Source organism: Ranitomeya variabilis, chromosome 7 (genome assembly GCF_051348905.1).
Source record: "Ranitomeya variabilis isolate aRanVar5 chromosome 7, aRanVar5.hap1, whole genome shotgun sequence".
Classification (NCBI taxonomy): domain Eukaryota; kingdom Metazoa; phylum Chordata; class Amphibia; order Anura; family Dendrobatidae; genus Ranitomeya; species Ranitomeya variabilis.
Window position 1 is genome coordinate 199,680,509 of NC_135238.1, and position 20,133 is coordinate 199,700,641.

The 20,133-nt window shown below is 38.9% G+C and overlaps 1 protein-coding gene across 2 annotated transcripts in view; it reads right to left on the minus strand.

Annotated features, from left to right (window-relative positions):
• HOXD3 (homeobox D3) overlaps positions 1-19,402 on the minus strand; it is a 46,397-nt gene extending 26,995 nt beyond the window's left edge. For both annotated transcript variants that reach the window (XM_077272635.1, XM_077272632.1), the window contains exon 1: positions 19,040-19,402. The gene's annotated coding sequence lies outside the window, so the exon portion shown is untranslated. The remainder of the gene's footprint in view (positions 1-19,039) is intronic.
• Positions 19,403-20,133: the final 731 nt, after the last annotated feature.

The window sequence follows — 20,133 nt, forward strand, 5'->3', positions numbered from 1 at the left end:
AAGTTCTACTGCAGTGCAGGTCATACAGAGCCAAGAGAAAAAGTATGATATATAAATATATAAATGTAAAGCCAGGATAGATAAGATAGATGATAGATAGATAGATAGATAGATAGATAGATAGATAGATAGATAGATAGATAGATAGATAGATAGAAAAATAGAAAGATAGATAGATATGAGATAGATATTAGATAGATAGATAGATAGATAGATAGATAGATAGATAGATAGATAGATAGATAGAAAAATAGAAAGATAGATAGATATGAGATAGATATTAGATAGATAGATAGATAATAGATTTCTTGTTCTAACAATTAATAATTTATCAATATTTACAAACAAGATGAAGGATATTTCCATTTAGAATGTTATGTTCTTTTTTTTTCTGTGAACATGATGAGGGCAGTAGGGGAGAATGCACAAGTTTTTATGTTGTTGTTTTCTATATTGTCTCTTATGTTCTTGTTTCTAATGTTTCTTTTCTTTAACTCTTATTATACAGGCATTGTTCAAGAAAGGAATCAGATAAGCATCTGAGGAAGAATTCAGCCTAGGAAAAGAAGTATATAAAGAAGTGGCAAATGGGCGATAGCCCAAGAAAGCTAAAATATTTATTTAGTGCTTTTGGTGTCACTTGTAATTACAAGGCAACAAACTGTTTACAACTTCTAGTAGTGAGAAACATCTTTGAACTTTGGAGGTTGGGAAGAATCTGGTGTAACGTCATAAAACAAACAGTGTGAATAGTTTTCGTGTTTATTTTTTTTCACTCAAGGTTCCACAAGAATGAATTTAAAGGGCGAGTGTGAAGTAGGAGACCCCAGGATACAGAAGAAGCACAATTTATCACACGATTCAGAAGCACCATATGTGAGGCTGAACATGCATCTCAATTATGATCCAGGAGAATATATACCTATAATATATGGCCAACCAGAACTGAAAATTACAAAAATTATGTTTATGCATTTATTGCCCTTTATAACTAGTCATTAGGCGGTTAGATACATTGGGGATTTATGGACAGTTTGTTTAGTCTCGATGTTAAATCTATATTTTTTATGTAATTTCTCCACTAATTGGACAGATTTATTAATCAGTGAGTTTGTGACTAAGAATTGAACATTATAACTAATGGATTCATTAATGATTAAAGTGTGTGTGACTATTTGTTTTGTAAAGTAACTGATAGCATTCTGTATATATATATATATATATATATATATATATATATATATATATATATATATATTGTTCAGCGCTTGCATTTCCCTTTTGCTCTGTACAGCAAATCATTTAGTAACTGAAGGGTATTATTTCCTTTGAAAGGTATGGGAATTAATGTATGCCATCATGTTTGAAGACAACTCTGCACATAGGCAAAGCAGGTGCATTATTTAACCAGAACATTAATTATTGTCAGCAGCAGAGCAGCATTTTGTGCTATCTATCATTCACAATTATATCATATATTTCTGCATTGTAAAACAGTACAGTAAGTAGAAGGAAGAATCTTCTTCTCCAACATTTTTTTTTATGGAGCAGTTTAACTGATGCTTAAGAGATTAAACTCCTTGGGTTATGCCAAGTCTTAAAGATAATGAATAAAGGACATTAGCAGGGATCATGTGCTCTCCATTCCCCTTCAGGTTAACCAAAGGGCAAGTCACACACTAATTCACAGAATACAAGAGAATTGTCCAACAGCGCCTTCCTATGGGCACAGAAAGGAATAACACCATAAAACAAAAAGGAACATGCACTTCATTCACTTCATCTTTGACTTAACTCAAGGATTTGCTTGACTTTAGCAACCATTCTCTCTCCAGAGATGTACAGGTATGAAAACTTCCATTGCTCTGCACAGTAAATCTTGGCATAATTAACAATAGATTGGAGATACTATTTCAGTTTATAACTATTAATAAGGTTTGTGGCTCATATAAAAGCCACATGATTTCATCCCATGCTTATATGTGTGATATACCATACTTATAAACAACTGTTTTTGCAAAAAAAAAAAAAAGTGATTACTTTTGCTTTCTTACTATCTCCAACATGTGTTCTGGAGTATATGGAGAGTAATTTACTATTTAATTAAAAAAAAAGTAGTTTGTAAAAGCACTATGGTTTACCATTAGCATTAAATACCATTAATAATATCATTTCTCCACTATTGCTCATGTTGGAATGGTGTTGGTGAACTATTGCATTCTGACATCAAACAGGACAGTGCTCCATTTTCAGGTCTGTCCTAGGCTGGTGGTCATTTACATATTTCAGCACCAAGTAAAAGTTGTTCTTAAGAATTGTAACTTTCTTGCAAAATGCACAGTAAGTAATGCATGGCTTCATTCAGCTTGAGGAAGGCTCCTGTAGCTAAAACATCATAGTTGGGTCAGTGAGATCTTGAATTGTTAGGATCTGTCTGGTGGGGCATGGGTTCTCTATGCCTTTAAAAATCCTGCTGGATGAGTACAATGGATCCATATGTGTTGCAGGTTGTTTCTGTCCAGTGGAGCATCAAAACTAATGGCTTAAAGCTCCACCTGATGGAAATGGAGCATGAAACAGCAAGCAAAACTGCTAAAAATATGTCTGATGTTAATACCATTTTTACAATAAAAATAAAATACATAGGAAAATATAGGGACCATTCAGTTATCACGTTCCCTACATGTTTTCCATGTAAAAAAAAAAAAAAAAGACACAATTAAACTGGATCAGGACATGACATTAAACCCACAGATTCCCAGTCACATGTAAGTGATTATGTGCAAATGAAGTCAATATGCAAAGACTAGGAATCTGCTATATTAGGGCCAACAAACATTCCCAAGCATTTTGATGATTTTTTTTTTCTCAATCTGATTTTACAGGATTCTTATGAACTGTAATTATAAAGTTTATTGAAGAGGGCTTAGGATAAAATATTCAACCCAGCTTTCTGATGAATTCCACAGAAAACAAAGGGAGCTTTCTCCAGTGTTGAAGACTGATAATGTGCGTGGTTCGGATGGAACAGAATGTGGGAATATATGGTATGGTATAATATAATAGGCTATGTGTATGAAAACAAGTGCAAGTGGAGAAGTGGAGGAGAAGCCTATAGTAACTATTCAGGGAATCACTTCTCACCTGTGCCATGCAATGTTTTATTGATTGGTGAAGTCAATACTTCTCACTTCAGTTGCTATCAGAAATATTTGGGCCACAAAGTGCCCATGGTCCAGATATATGAAGTCCACCAATTTCGTAATAGCCTCCTTGACCCATTCTTTAGCATACGATTGTGAGCCCCAATGGGGACAGTGACGATAATGCCTGTAAAGCGCTGTGGAATTAATGGTGCTATATAAGTGAGTAAAATAAATAAATACATTTGGTGGCCATCAGAGGAAGGACTTAGGTTTAGTTCCCGTGATAAGTTTTTGGCAAGCTTTTAACACTGTGTATGTTCGTTGCACAAAAAAAAAATGCAGAATCTTACAGCTCCAGCAAAGTTGATGGGATTTTTAAAAAATATCATGCCCACAGTGCTTCACTTTTACACTGCGTAAACTGACCCACGACGTGTGTTTGTAATCCGCAACATGTCAATTTTTATTGCAGGCACGTAGATTTTCCCTATAGAATGGCATAAGAAGCACAAAATCTGCAAGTAAAAAAACACCTAAGCATTTTTAGTGCATTTCCAAAACCAGAAATATAAAAAAGAAAGAAAAATAAACAGCTTTATTTAAAACATTACATGCAAAAAAAGACAAAAAAAAACCCCGCAGTGATAAAAGCACGGTAAAAAATGAACTAAAAATGCAATGAAGAAATTTTGTGGGGAACATAATGTATCTAACTGGTGCAGAAATTGCTGTAGAAATTCTACAACATGGGAATGTAGCATTAAACCTTATACCAGTGTAATGATCCACTGATTAAAAAAAAAGAAGAATATTATGATATTGACACAATTTATTTAGCCCATACCAAATATTTAATGGGTTCATACAGAAGGGCGCAGAGAATTCTAATTTGTTCCTTCCTATATATTTACTCTTATGCAAAATGTAGATTGCACATCCTTGACCATTTAATATGGCAAATTTCTAAAGTACACGCTTCTTAATGAATTTGGAGCATCTTCAGCACTTCCTCTATTTAAACTGGCATTCAAAGCACCAGTAATAATTAATAAGCCCCTTTATTTTTAAAATATTAATAATAAATATATCCCAAAGGTAATGAAGTCTCACTCCTTGTCAAAGCCAAGACTCAAAGCTACAAATAAAAGAGATCAGCAGGAAATTAACCCTGTAATTTATTTTTTTTTTGCAGGAGTTCTGCAGGACTGTTTGTTTCAGGTACATGTAGGAAACCCTGTAAAATTACTATCAGCGCAAGCAATTTGTCTTATTTTCTTTTATAAGTCATTTTTAGGTAGTGTTTCTTTAAAGGGAATCTGTCACATGGTTTTTGCCAACCCACCTGAGAGCAGCATGATGTAGAGGCAGAGATCCTGATTGCAGCAATGTATCACTTACTGGGCTGCTTGCTGTAGTTTTGCTAACAACTTTGTTTAATCTGCTGCAGATCTAGCAGTTCTCTGAATGCTGAGCTCTGTATAACCCCAGATCTAGCAGTTCTCCCAAAGCTGAGCTCTGTATAACCCCGGATCTAGCAGTTTTCCCAAAGCTGAGCTCTGTATAACCCCGGATCTAGCAGTTCTCCCAAAGCTGAGCTCTGTATAACCCCGGATCTAGCAGTTCTCCCAATGCTGAGCTCTGTATAACCCCGGATCTAGCAGTTCTCCCAAAGCTGAGCTCTGTATAACCCCGGATCTAGCAGTTCTCTGAATGCTGAGATCTACATAACCCCGGATCTAGCAGTTCTCCCAATGCTGAGCTCTGTATAACCCCGGATCTAGCAGTTCTCCCAAAGCTGAGCTCTGTATAACCCCAGATCTAGCAGTTCTCCCAATGCTGAGCTCTGTATAACCCCGGATCTAGCAGTTCTCCCAAAGCTGAGCTCTGTATAACCCCGGATCTAGCAGTTCTCCCAATGCTGAGCTCTGTATAACCCCGGATCTAGCAGTTCTCCCAATGCTGAGCTCTGTATAACCCTGATCTAGCAGTTCTCCCAATGCTGAGCTCTGTATAGCCCCGCCCACAACACTGATTAGCAGCTTCCTGTGTACACTGTGCATAGGCAGAAATAAGCCAATCAGTGGTGGGGGTGGGGCTATGCAGCGCTCGCGAATATGAAGGGGTACAGGGCAGCAGGTTTTCTAATCCTCTGGTGATAATCTCTTCCTGATAAATTATTTTATCAAAACTACAGCAAGCAGTCCAGTAAGGGACATATCGCTAGACTGCTGTACTGAGATTAGGTTTCAAAAATCTGAGGACAGAATCCTGCTTCGTTTTTATTTGCAAAACAAATTAAGTATATAGATACATGTCATACACCTCAATCTAAACGACCCAAGGACATTAACTCGACAGAACTCCAATTAGCCACATCCTCTTTTTGGTCACTTCTAAGAAATATATAAGGAAGTATAAAAAGTGTCTAAGACACGGTAGTATAAGGGGGATGTCACATCAGGGCAAGAACTAACAATATAAAGATTATCGGGAGATATTCCACACTCAGGGACTCAAAGCAACAGCAAAATCATCCCTCGCTCTAGAGAACGTATCACAACCACATCTTACATAGAAGCCATTGATGTCAGTAGGTGCCATATAATAATAGATTTTCCTGCAGCAATGCTGAGCTGATCATAAATCTTGATGAAGGAATCTTTGGTTGATCAACTTCAAAATCAAGAACTGCCAAAGAAAAGTTAGTACGGTAGTTATTGATGAATGTAAAGAACAAATGGAATTTAAGAGGACTCTCACTGGTAGTTGTGCCTAAGCCCAAAAACATCAAATAAACCTCAACGCACGAGCCCAATATTCACAAAGTGCACACATTTTGCATCAGTCGTGTCTCGCTCAGACTTAAAAATGCATTTATTTTACTCTCTTAGGCTGGTTTCACACTTGCGTAGGTCATAGCTGCGGAGGGCTGCGTATTTCCTCCTCCATTATGCCCCGCCCACTGCCGCGCCTCTTCCATTCAGCTCCGCCTACATCGGCAAGCGTCCTGCGTACCTATCTTATCTTTAACATTGGGTACGCAGGCCATGTGGATGTATGCGGATGCCTCTGCATACATTTTTTTGACGCTGCACCGACCGCAACAAAATGAAACATGTTGCGTTCGGCGCAGTTCAGAGCAGCTTCATAACAACGCATGCAGAGGCATCCGCACACATCCGCATGGCCTGCGTACCCAATGTTAAAGATAACAGAAAAGCAGGTGTGTCCAGCGAGTGGTGAAAGTAAAAATAACTTTTAATGAAAATATATTAAAAATGCATCCATATATATGGTATCCAGCACTCAGTACACTCTGGCTATAGAACCTAATGACGATCATGACTAAGACCACCAGGTCGAAACGCGTAGATATTTTTAATATATTTTCCTTAAAAGTTATTTTTTACCTTCACCACTCGCTGGACACACCTGCTTTTCTGTTATCTTTAACATTGGGTACGCAGGCCATGTGGATGTGTGCGGATGCCTCTGCATGCGTTGTTATGACGCTGCGCTGAACTGCGCCGAACGCAACATTTTGCATTTTGTTGCGGTCACCGCAGCGTCATGACAACGCTAGCGAAGGCATCTGCATACATCCACAGGGCCTGCGTACCCAATGTTAAAGATAAGATAGGTGCGCAGGACGCATGCCGATGTAGGCGGAGCTGAATGGAAGAGGCGCAGCAGGGGGCGGGGCTTAACATAGGAAGTACGAGGAAGTACGCAGCCCTCCGCAGCTCTGCCCTACGCAAGTGTGAAACCAGCCTTATATGTTGCCATTAATTCCACAGTACTTTACAGACCACATCATTATCACTGTCCCCATTGGAGCTCACATAGGACACAACTGAAAAATGGAAACCCAGACTATACTGAAAATCTCTGAGTAAAAAAAGATAAATAAATAAAATTGGTTTTAATTACAAAGTTGATACATACATAAATTAATTTAAAAAAAAATCTGTCTCAAAACGGCGCCAGCTAGCTATAGGTGATGTGATGGATGCTACTGTGCAGGTGCAGTCAGCGCCGGCTTGGAGGAGACACTTTTTTTGTCTAGCAAGATGGCGCTGATGGCGCCTGTGCAGTAGCATCTATTGCATCATCTATAGCTAATACTGCACAGGCGCAGCTGGCGCCGTTTAGAGACAGATTTTTTATTTATTTATTTATTTATTTATTTATTTATACAAGCAAGTTAAAGAATTAAATGCACATTATACATGAGCCCAGGCTCTGGCTCCAGCACCTGCCTGCTGAAGGTGATTTTTTTTTAAATAAATATAAAATTAATTATGGAAACTAGCGTGCAGGTCAGTGAGGGATCAGTGACCAGTCAGAAGCCATACAGATGACTACCTAATCAGAGCAACACATGAAGACCCCCCCCCCCACAGGTCGCCCCGGAGCACGAGCAGATCATTAACTGAAAGCTGCAAATAAAGATGAAACCACAACCACAAGACGGATTCCATCACCAGGTATCACTGTAATCAGTATAACGGCGCCGACCTGACACTGTCTGTAGGTTACTGTGCACAATCCTGCTGACAGGTTCCCTTTAACGTAATAGACTACTTTTTATTTTAACATGCAACCAGTTAGCTGTTGTGTAGAAAGTGGTAGCATTTTGGACTTGAACATAGTAAAAAAAAAAAAAAAAAGAGTGACCTTTATTTTAATTTTTATTCGATAAATCAATAGTAGACATGAAAATAAGCAACTTTATCATATATCTTATCAGAGAATACTGCTTCTGACTGATCAGTCATTATCAAAATTCTCAATTCACAGGTAAAATCTGTATTCAGCGAAGACAGATTTTCTCATTACTGAGAGAAGATGGCTGCTGCCACTGATAAGGGCTGTCCCACACGTCCAGATAATTCCGGTACCGGAATAAATCGGTACCGGAGTTATCCGTGTCCGTGTGCCTGGGAACTCACGGAGGCCATACCTGCGGCACACGTGTGCCGCCCGTATGGCGAGTGGGTACCACACGGAGCGTGTGGTACCCACTCTGCATGGTGCTGAAGCTGCGATTCATATCCTCTCTGCAGTAGCGTTTGCTGCAGAGAAAATATGAAGAATAGTGTTAAAAATAAAGATTTAGGTGTCCGCCGCCCCCCCACCCCCTGTGCGCCCCCCCCGCTGGTCAGAAAATACTTACCCGGGTCCCCCGTCGGCTGTCGCTCCTTCCTGGTCTGGCCGCGGCTTCTCCTGCATGCGGTCACGTGGGCCCGATCATTTACAGTCATGAATATGTGGCTCCACCTCCCATAGGGGCGGAGCCGACTATTCATGATTGTAATTGATCGGCCCCACGTGACCGCATACAGTAGGAGGCGCGGCCAGACCAGGAAGGAGCGAGGGAGCGGGTAAGTATTTTCTGACCAGCGGGGGGGCGCACAGGGGGTGGGAGGGCGGCGGACACCTAAATCTTTATTTTTAACACTATTCTTCATATTTTCTCTATAGCAAACGCTGCTACAGGGAAGATATGAATCGCGGCTTCAGCACCATGTGGGGGGGACAGCGCTTACTGTAGCGCTGTCTCCTGCACGCACACGGACCCCAGACGGAGAATGTCCGTGTGAGGTGCGTGTTTTACGCGGACCCATTGACTCTATTGGGTCCGTGTAAAACGTGCGCTCCCACGAACACTGACATGTCTCCGTGTTTGGCACACGGAGACACGGTCCGCAAAAAATCAATGACATCTGCACAGATGCATTGATTTTTATGGGTCTACGTGTGTCAGTGTCTCCGGTACGGGAGGAAACTGTCACCTCACGTACCGGAGCCACTGACGTGTGAAACCGGCCTAAGATTGTATCTAGGGTAGAAGGAGGGTGGAGCGCTGTCTCTAGCTCCTCCACTTCCCATCTACTTAGAAATTCATTAGAAGCAGCTGCCATCTCCTATGTCAGTAACGGGAGTCTGGCTTTATTGAATACAGATTTTACCTGTGAATTGAGAATTTTGATACTGAATATAGATGAGAGAACCCAAACTTAAAAGTTCGGGGTACAGGACAATTAGTGTCCGGTGTCAAATGCCGAACATGGATTTCTCCTGGAAGCCCATTGCAATGTTCAGAGTTCCGGAGGAAGAGAGAGAGAGAGTATTTTTTAGTTACAGATCCAAAGTTCCGGTCTCCATTGTTTTCAATTGTGTTCAGGATCTGGTTTAAGTTCAGGTACAGTTCTGGTGCCCAAATCGAACTTTTGGCTAAAGTTTTGGTCGGGTACCAGAACCCAAACTTTCACTGATATATTTATCTCTAACAATCAATTATCAATTCTAGCTGAGAAAGAAGCAACTACTTTTTCTGATAACATACAGTTGTGTGAAAAAGTGTTTTCCCCCTTCCTGAGTTCCTATTCTTTTGCATGTTTGTCACACTTAAATGTTTCAGATCACCAAACTAATTTAAACATTAGACAAAGATAACACAAGTAACACAAAAGGCAGTTATTAAATGAAGGTCTTTATTATTAAGGGGAAAAGAAATCCAAACCTACAGGGCCCTGTGTGAAAAATGATTGCCTCGTAAACCTAATAACTGGTTGGGCCGCCCTTAGCAGCAACAACTGCAGTCAGCTTTTGTGATAACTGGCAATGAGCCTTTGACAACGCTCTGGAGGAATTTTGGCCCACTCATCTTTTTAGAATTGTTGTAATTCAGCCAGAATTGAGTGTTTCTGAGCATGAACGTCTTTTTAAGGTCATGCCGCAGCATCTCAATCTCAATCGGATTAAGGCCAGGACTTTGACTAGGCCACTCCAAAGTCTTAATTGTGTTCTTCTTTGTTCTTCTTAAGCCATTCAGAGGTGGACTTACTGGTGTGTTTTGGATCATTGTCCTGCTGTATAACCCAAGTGCGCTTCAGCTTGCGGTCACTAACAGATGGCAGGACATTGTCCTTCAGGATTTTTTGGTAGACAGCAGAACTCATGGTTCCATTTACCACAGCAAGTCTTCCAGGTTCTGAAGCTGCAAAACAGCCCCAGACCATCACACTACAACCACCATATTTTACTGTTGGTATGATGTTCCTTTTCTGAAATGCTGTGTAACTTCTATGCCATATATAATGGGACATACACCTTCCATAAAGTTAAACTTTTGTCTCATCTGTCCACAGAGTATTCATCCAAAAGTATTGGGGATCATCAAGATGTTTTGTGGAAAAACTGAGTAGAGCCTTTATGTTCTTATTGCTCAGCAGTGGTTTCATTTTGAAATTCTGCCATGCATGTCATTTTTGCCCAGTCTTTTTCTTATGGTGGAGTCATGAACCCTGACCTTTACTGAGGCAAGTGAGGCCTGCAGTTCTTTGGATGTTGTTTGCGACCTCTTTGTTGAGACATTACTGTGCTCTTGTGGTAGTTTTTGTCAGCTGGCCTCTCCTGAGAAGGTTCACCTCTGTTCCATGTTTTCGCCATTTGTGAATAATGACACTCACTGTGGTTCGCTGGAGTCCCAAAGCTTTCAAAATGGCTTTATTGCCTTTTCAGAACTGATAGATCTCAATTATTTTGTTTCTCATTCGTTCTAGATTTTTTTTTAGATTTTCGCGGCATGTCTAGCTTTTGAGGATCTCTTGGTCTACTTCACTTTGTCAGGCAGGTCCTATTTTAGTGACTTTTTGATTGAGAACAGGCATTAATCAGGCCTCAGTGTTGCTAGAGAATACAAACTCAGCTTCCAAAGACGTGATACACTAGTTAATTTATATTTTAATGGGAGGGGGGCAATCACTTTTTCGCACAAAGCCCTGTAGGTTTGGAATTTTTTTTCCCTTAATAATAAAGACCTTCCTTTAAAAAACTACATTCTGTGTTTACTTGTGTTATCTTTGTCTAATATCTACACTTGTCTGCTAATCTGAAACATTTAAATGTGAGAAACATGCAAAAGAATAGGAAATCAGGAAGGGGCAAACACTTTTTTACACCACTGTTTATTACAAAGTTGCTTATTTTCATATGTACTATTGATTTATGAAATAAAAATTAAAATGATGATTACTCTTTAAGTAATCGCTTCCTATTTTTCTAAAGTTTTCCATACTCATGAGATAACGGTCAGCAAAAAATGAATCCATCAGACAACCATCACTCATGACCTGCTATACAAATGTGCTCAGCGTGGCTGAAAGTTTAATGTTTTCAATGGGGAGAGAGGAGAAATCCACTGGCAGAAGCCCCTGACAGAGGCTTATTTTTCCTGAAAACAAAGGAATTGGCTGTTGAAATTTCAAATGCTTGCTCCTCCTTTACCCCAAAATCATCTGTGAGAGGCAATGTCAGGAGGTCTCCATACATATTAGATGGGTGGCCATTGGCAGACACTTTTCATTTAATGGGTATGGGGTAAGGTAGGGTATTATATGTAAGGTGGATATGACGGTGTTCTCAAATAGATATGGGACTTTTATGAGCTTATGTTATTTTGTCAAAATACCTCTTGCAATAGAATTATATAAAAACAGCAAACATTATTTTCATGTCTGATACATTTTAATCGCAAGCCACTATGATTGTTAGATGTGGTTGGACTTGATCTGTTTACGCATGCGCATTGTGTCATTCAACCTTTGAACAGGTGATTTACATCAAATACAAATCCAATTTTGACTAATTTGCAAAATGTATGTGAACAATCGCTTGCAATGGGTGATGACAAACTCACAAGCTTTTTAGCTGGTTGCTACATTGAAACTGTGTGTATATGGTATGTTTGGCCGGCGAAACTATTGGCGAAACATATCTAGTGTGCTTGGTGAGTGAAGCCAGGATCTCAGCCACTTGGTTCTACTTACCTCTTACTCTTAGGGTACGTGTCCACGATCAGGATGGCCGGCGGTATCGTCGGAGCGGCAAACCCGCTTGGCGCTAAGCCCCGCCCCCTTCTGGGACGTGATGATGCCGGATGTGTTAATTGCACACATCCGGCATCATCGCACCCCTCGCATAGGGCCCTGTGTTATTCCTTGCGGCGGCGCAGCGTCGCCGCAAGAAACACGGACATGCTGCGATCTTAAAAGACGCGCAGCATGTCTGGAGTCGCAGGGCCGCCGGATGCGTGTTAGGCCGGTTTCACACGTCAGTGGCTCCGGTACGTGAGGTGACAGTTTCCTCCCGTACCGGAGACACTGACACACGTAGACCCATAAAAATCAATGCATCTGTTCAGATGTCATTGATTTTGTGCGGACCGTGTGCGGACCGTGTCTCCGTGTGCCAAACACGGAGACATGTCAGTGTTCGTGGGAGCGCACGGATTACACGGACCCAATAGAGTCAATGGGTCCGTGTAAAACACGCACCTCACACGGACATTCTCCGTCTGGGGTCCGTGTGGCGTGCCGGAGACAGCGCTACAGTAAGCGCTGTCCCCCCCCACATGGTGCTGAAGCCGCCATTCATATGTTCCCTGTAGCAGCGTTTGCTACAGAGAAAATATGAATGATAGTGTTTAAAATAAAGATCCATGTGTCCGCCGCCCCCCCACCCCCTGTGCGCCCCCCCCGCTGGTCAGAAAATACTTATCCGGGTCCCCCGTCGGCTGTCGCTCCTTCCTGGTCTGGCCGCGCCTCCTACTGTATGCGGCCGATTACACTCATGAATATGTGGCTCCACCTCCAATAGGGGCGGAGCCGCCTATTCATGAGTGTAAATGAGCGGCCCCACGTGACCGCATACAGTAAGCCGCGGCCAGACCAGGAAGGAGCGACTGCCGACGGGGGATCCGGGTGAGTATTTTCTGACCAGCGGGGGGGGCGCACAGGGGGTGGGGGGGCGGCGGACACATGGATCTTTATTTTAAACACTATTCTTCATATTTTCCCTGCAGCAAACGTTGCTGCAGGGATGATATGAATCGCAGCTTCAGCACCATGCAGAGTGGGTACCACACGCTCCGTGTGGTACCCACTCGCCATACGGGCGGCACACGTGTGCCGCAGGTATGGCCTCCGTGAGTTCCCAGGCACACGGACACGGATAACTCCGGTACCGATTTATTCCGGTACCGGAATTATCTGGACGTGTGGGTCAGCCCTAACCATGCATAGTGGAGACGGGATTTCATAAAATCCCCTCCACTATGCTGGAACATCTGGACGCTGCGTGTTTGACGCTGCGGCCCCACGCAGCGTCAAACACGCAGCGTTTCCTGGACGTGGACACATACCCTCACAGGTTTTTATGAGTTAGTGTTTTTCATTCTTTACTATTATCTGAAGTTGTATAATATACTTTAGCACTTTCTCTTTAGCAATGAATTGTTTTCTTTCATGCCTGACTTCAGTACTTTAACTGTGTAACTACTTATATGGGTATTGCCTTATGTAACCCTGTGTAATCCTTCAACCTCTCTCCTTTGTGTCTATTTTGTAGCTTGGTTTTATTGTTTTTTTTTTTTTTAATCATACATATACTAATATACCAATAAAGAAAATTTTGTTGTTTAGATTTGTCCCTCACTCAGTTGTTTCTTTCTTGGTTTTCACACTGAAACTGTTCATACTATGTATGGCATTTTTGCCAAAAGGGGGGCTTTTTTTTATAGTAGCCTTTAGGCAATCAGTGACATATCAGAACATAGAAATATAGAGTTATAGAGAAAAATAATAATGTAAAAAAATTAGACAGATATTGATAGAACATTAGATAAAAAGATAGATATATATGAGATAGATAGATAGATAGATAGATAGATAGATAGATAGATAGATAGATACGTAGATAGATAGATAGATAGATAGATAGATAGATAGATAGATAGATAGATAGATAATGGATAGATAGATAGATAGATAGATAGATAGATAGATAGATAGATAGATAGATAGATATGGGATAGATAGATAGATAGATAGATAGATAGATAGATAGATAGATGTTAGATAGATAGATGTTAGATAGATAGATAGATAGATAGATAGATAGATAGATAATAGATAGATAGATAATAGATAGATAGATAGATAGATAGATAGATGTTAGATAGATAATAGATAGATAGATAGATAGATAGATAGATAGATAGATAGATGTTAGATAGATAAATAGATAGATAGATAATAGATAGATAGATAATAGATAGATAGATAGATAGATAGATAGATAGATAGATAGATGTTAGATAGATAGATAGATAGATAGATAGATAGATAGATAGATAGATGTTAGATAGATAAATAGATAGATAGATATTAGATAGATAGATGTTAGATAGATAGATAGATAGATAGATAGATAGATAGATAGATAGATAGATAGATAGATAGATAGATAGATTTTGGAAGGATTAGAGGTAGAGGTCATGCTTAAATGAGAATCTTTGATCCTTGGAAGGAGCTAGTTTTCTGGCAGCCATACAAACACCTGGTCTACAGGAGAGGAATCTGTTTATGTTTTACCCTGTCAGGATAGACATCTCCAGCCCAATGAGGATTGTATGCAAACTATTACAAGATTCCTTATAAACATTCTTCAGTGATAGTTGTGTCCTGGTAAGGAAATTCTGGTTATTTTACACACAGCTAGGAACCTAAAGAGATCAGAGTTGCACTTTGAAAATTCCATAATGTCAACATGGGGATTGATGATTATCTGCAGACCAGAGAACTCAGGGGACACAACATTGTGATCTTCATAGGAGTCAGGTCTGTAGCTCACATGGTCCTCATTACAATAACTGCAGTGAAAAAAAGTCTCCTCTACAGTATAGGCATCTTCACATCCTCTTCTGAAATGTGTGCATTGGCTTTAAGCCCTGCTAAAAAAAAACATATATTGAATGTGTTTTGTGCATTTGTCAATTCTATGTGTGATTCCAGTACATAGTACATAGTAATATATGGGTGTAAGGATCTAGATGAGAATATGGGGCGTGCTGTAAAAAAATTGGAATAAGTATCCATTTAACTAATTTAGTAACAACAACAAAATACATAGTACATCATGACATGTAAAGTAGCACATCATTGACAAGAGTGAAATATGTTTCTTAATTATTTATTTTTCAATGTCTAATAACTTTATAAGAGGTAAAAAGGCCTGAAGGTGAAAGTGGCCTCAGGTTGAATTTACACTCAGGTCGTAAATGCTAGTTTTAACATAATGAAAGTGGTGGGAACATTAATGAATCCTGTTCATTTCAACAGGACCAGTTTGCATTAGTGCTTTGTCTCTGAACACAATTCTGTACACACAATTATCATTATATTGCTCTCATCAATGTGGGTACATATCTACCAGGAGAGAGTTCACAATGGTCAGCAATTGTGAAAGAGCTTTTAGGAAAAATCAATTTTACCCCAAATTACACAGAATAATCAACACACTTGCACATAACAAAAAAAAAGGTTGTATGCATTGCTTCTCTGTGTAGTGAGGAAAACCTGTAGTGGGCACTTGCTGCTTTGGCCATTGTGCCCGAGGATACAATAGGCTCTGTCTACCCCCAGATCTGAATCTGCATTGCAAGGAAGATGGGGTGAGCAGCAGAGACCCCCACTACAGATTCCCAGTAAGGTTACACCCCACATCACACCAGATACTTTGTCCATCCTATTCACCCCCCATAAAGTGCTGCACCAAAAATGATGGCAACCAAGACATTTTTACTCTTTTTTAATCAGTTATGAAGACTTCATATATAAAAATAAGCAGAAACTGGTAAATAAGAATGTGGCCATAATTACTGCTACCCAATTATATATTTCAGTTTTCTATATGCTTTCTATTCAAATCTTTCATATATGTAACATTAAGTATGCTGCACAGTATTGTCTCTGACTCAATAGAATCTTGATATATATATATATATATATCAACTGTGTGTTTATTTGTTACTCTGTCTCCACTGTGATTATGTGTCAATACATATATATTTTTTTCAATGTGTGATGGGTATATATATATATGTGTATATATGCAATAGAACATGCAATATGTATGATTAATATCTGTATATATATATATATATATATATATATATATATATATATATATATATATACATGGCCACTATTTAAATTGACCTATAATATATTAACATAACATGCATTAGCATTATATATATATATATATATATATATATATATATATATATATATATATATATATATATATATATATATATACATGTTATGTCATAATATAAATCACTTTGAATAGTGGCTATATATATATATATATATATATATATATATATGTATATATACACTTTAATCATACATGTTGCATGTCCTATTTTACTGCACACGTTGCCATTTATGGATATATGCATAAGACTTTCCTTGCTTTATATTAAAATTTACCTATTATATATTATTACTAGCAGAATATCTTTCTAATTATTTGACCATCTGTCTATCCACCATCCTGGGGTAGATTACTTATCAATAACAGCATATTTAATACACAATCAATGCACATTTGCACAATCATTCAACCAATCTATTCCACAAGTTTGTAAGCCCATTGTTAATAAAGCATATGACATTGTATAAAAGCTCTGCAGTGAAAATACAGCGAAGAGAGCATAAATAATGTAATGTATGCTGCATGATAGTGACCTCTTCAAATGTATCTGTCTATATTCTATTTAGCATTTATTATGTATCTAGAAATAGACCAATTCTAGATAGATAGATAGATAGATAGATAGATAGATAGATAGATAGATAGATCGATACCTGTTTTGTATTTCTCTGCCTTATCTATCTATCTATCTATCTATCTATCTATCTATCTATCTATCTATCTATCTATCTATCTTCTTTCACTTGCCTACCCATGTATAGCTAGCAATGTATCAATTTATATTTGTCTATTTGTATCTATATAGCTATCTATCTATCTATCTATCTATCTATCTATCTATCTATCTATCTATGTATGTATCTATCTATGTATGTATCTATCTATCTGTCTGTCATGTATCTAATTTTCCATAGACTCCATAATTCTACACAGAATCTTAAAGTCCACCCACTTGACTAATTCGATGTAATTAATCTATGAATCTAGAGGTATTCAACAATGGGATAAAAGGAAGTAATTGAAGGTTTCTAGTGTAGGTTACCATGTAGGAAAGGGATATAATGAGACTTCTTATTGCCCATATTGCCCCTTTACGGAGATTTGCAATGTGAGTTAACTGGTGAATTCCTTTGTCTACTTTGTGAAGTGCTTTATTGCGGATTACACCTCATCGCCACTAGTGTGAATGGAGGCTTCCTCTGTCTCTTGGACTTCCTCTATTTCCTGTGATGATGCCAGCTGCTCTGTTCTGCCGCACTGCAGAGGAGCAGTAAATACCTTTCCCAGCTGTCTGACGAACAAGGCTGAAATACTTTCTTTGTTCTGCTTTTCCTGCAGCACAACCTTCACTAGCTAATAACCCAATATTACAGCACTGCACACGGGGGGCCACACTGTGTCATTCCAGATAATGGGGGGGTTTACATGTCATATAGTGTTAAAAACAAATAGATAGATAGATAGATAGATAGATAGATAGATAGATAGATAGATAGATAGATAGATAGATAGATAGATACCAATACACAATGGTATGAAAAATTTGAAACTTCTGTACAAAATTAAAACTATAGCATCTGTATGAAGCCAGTGAATTGACTGCATGCTGCAGAATGAGACATTTCATTCTTATTCCTCCAGGCACGTCTAGACATTCGCTGCTCAATGTGAAAGTTGAAGATGTTTGTGAAGATGTATTTTATGCACTCAGATAAAAGCAAACCAATATGGAACCGATTATTTTCGTCTTCTACAACACTAGCCATTATATTACATTAAAAAACAAACAAACGATTCTTTACAGAAACTGAATAAATATATGTACATAAAACATTTCCCCATTAATATATATATATATATATATATATATATATATATATAATCAATTTCCTCATTATATATATATATATATATATATATATATATATATATATATATAAGGAAAATGCATGCAGCTACACTATTAACTTATCAATGCATCGCTTCATGAAGTTACCTTTTTATATATACCTAATTATTATATATATATATATATATATATATATATATATATATATATATATATATATATATAAAAGCTCATCTATCATCTGTCAATCATTTTTCTGTCTATCTATAATACAAAGTATGCTTACTATCTGGTGGAGAAGCATTTGTGCATTTTTCATAAGCAGATTGCCCCCTGCATGAAATGATTGTCTGCAAATTAGTTTATTAACGATCATTTACACTTGAGAAACATTGCAACATAATCAGTGTAATTAGTAATTATGCTCACTGTATGCTTGAAATGAAATATCTCTCTGTTATCTATCTATCTATCGATCTATTATCTATATATCTATTATCTGTCTAGTATCTATCTATCCCATATCTATATATCTATCATATATGGTAGCATTATCTAAAGGTGGATGACCACCAATAAGTTCCATAAGAAATGAACCTTTAATTATAATATTACATCTTCCCAGCAATGCCTTGTATTGATCAGTATCTCACTCTCTGCCCATTGCCTCAGCTGTGATCTACATACAGTGCAGCAGCCCAGCACATAGCTGCAGACGAATGTCCAGCACACAGCTGCAGACGAATGTCCAGCACACAGCTGCAGACGAATGTCCAGCACACAGCTGCAGACGAATGTCCAGCACACAGCTGCAGACGAATGTCCAGCACACAGCTGCAGACGAATGTCCAGCACACAGCTGCAGACGAATGTCCAGCACACAGCTGCAGACGAATGTAGCTGACTCTGACAGTGTGGCTGAGCAGAGCGCTATAGCAGGGTGTTGTGCAGATAATGGGCTGCAGGCAGCACTTACCCTTGCTGAGCACAGGCAGGCAGGCAGGGCAGGGGATGGAGCTGTAATCCAGGTGGCATTTTGGTGGTTCCCAGACTAGACTCTAGTTGAGCTTTTCCAGATTCCTTCTCTATTGCACCAGCAGAGAAACGTCGTCAGTGGGAAGGAGCATCAGACTGATCAGTCAGTGGTGCTGGTGACTCTGGGAAGGGATCAGCAGCAGAAAACAAACCACAACAGGAAGCAGGAGATAAAATAAAGAGGGGAAGGAGGGGTTCAGGATCGCACATAACACTACATGCACCTCATCTGAGACAAAGGTTACAAAAAGGAGGTTTGAGACTCTCTAAAGGCAGAAGGCAGCAAAACTCATCCAGGGAACCCAGGCAGAAGGCCATGAAGAATCTCACAGGCGCCATGTGACCGGCAGCAGCCAATGGGGGAGCCAGGGAGGTCATAACCAGGGCTATTACCAAGTTGTAAATTTTCTTCAAACAAAAAAGGAATTTACTGCAATTCCTTGCGGATTTTGGACATATTGCCAGCCAGCGCCATTTTTCTTGGCTCTTGTATAAACCTCTTGTTATAGGCTTTTTTTTTTTCAGATTCATAGAAAAGTGGATAAACCCCGAACACAGGGCTCTGCAGGATCATTTAACAAGGGCATAAACACATTTAATATTTACTGGCTGTGAGCTGCTGCTTGTGTTATTACATCATATTATATTTAGTATTTTTTTCCATTGAATTACAGGGAGCTCTGAACCATCCATATGCAGTGATGCAGTAGAGAGGACACAGACACCAGGCAGCAAGAAGAGCAAACACTTGTAACATTGGGAATCCATAATATGTGCTGCAGATATACAGAAAGAATAAAGAGAGAAAAGCCGTGTGTCTGTGTATATAGATTGTGTGTGGGATGTAAAAAAATAATAAATAAAGTGATATATTATGTTAAATGTATATATATGTGAACTATATATATAAAGTGTATATTTGTTCAGAACAGCATCTCTGTGTCACTGTCTCTTTTGTTGTTTTTTTTTTAAGACTATAAACAAAATGACCTTCAAATGATTTTCACTACACCCACCCTCCGAAAAAAAAAAAGC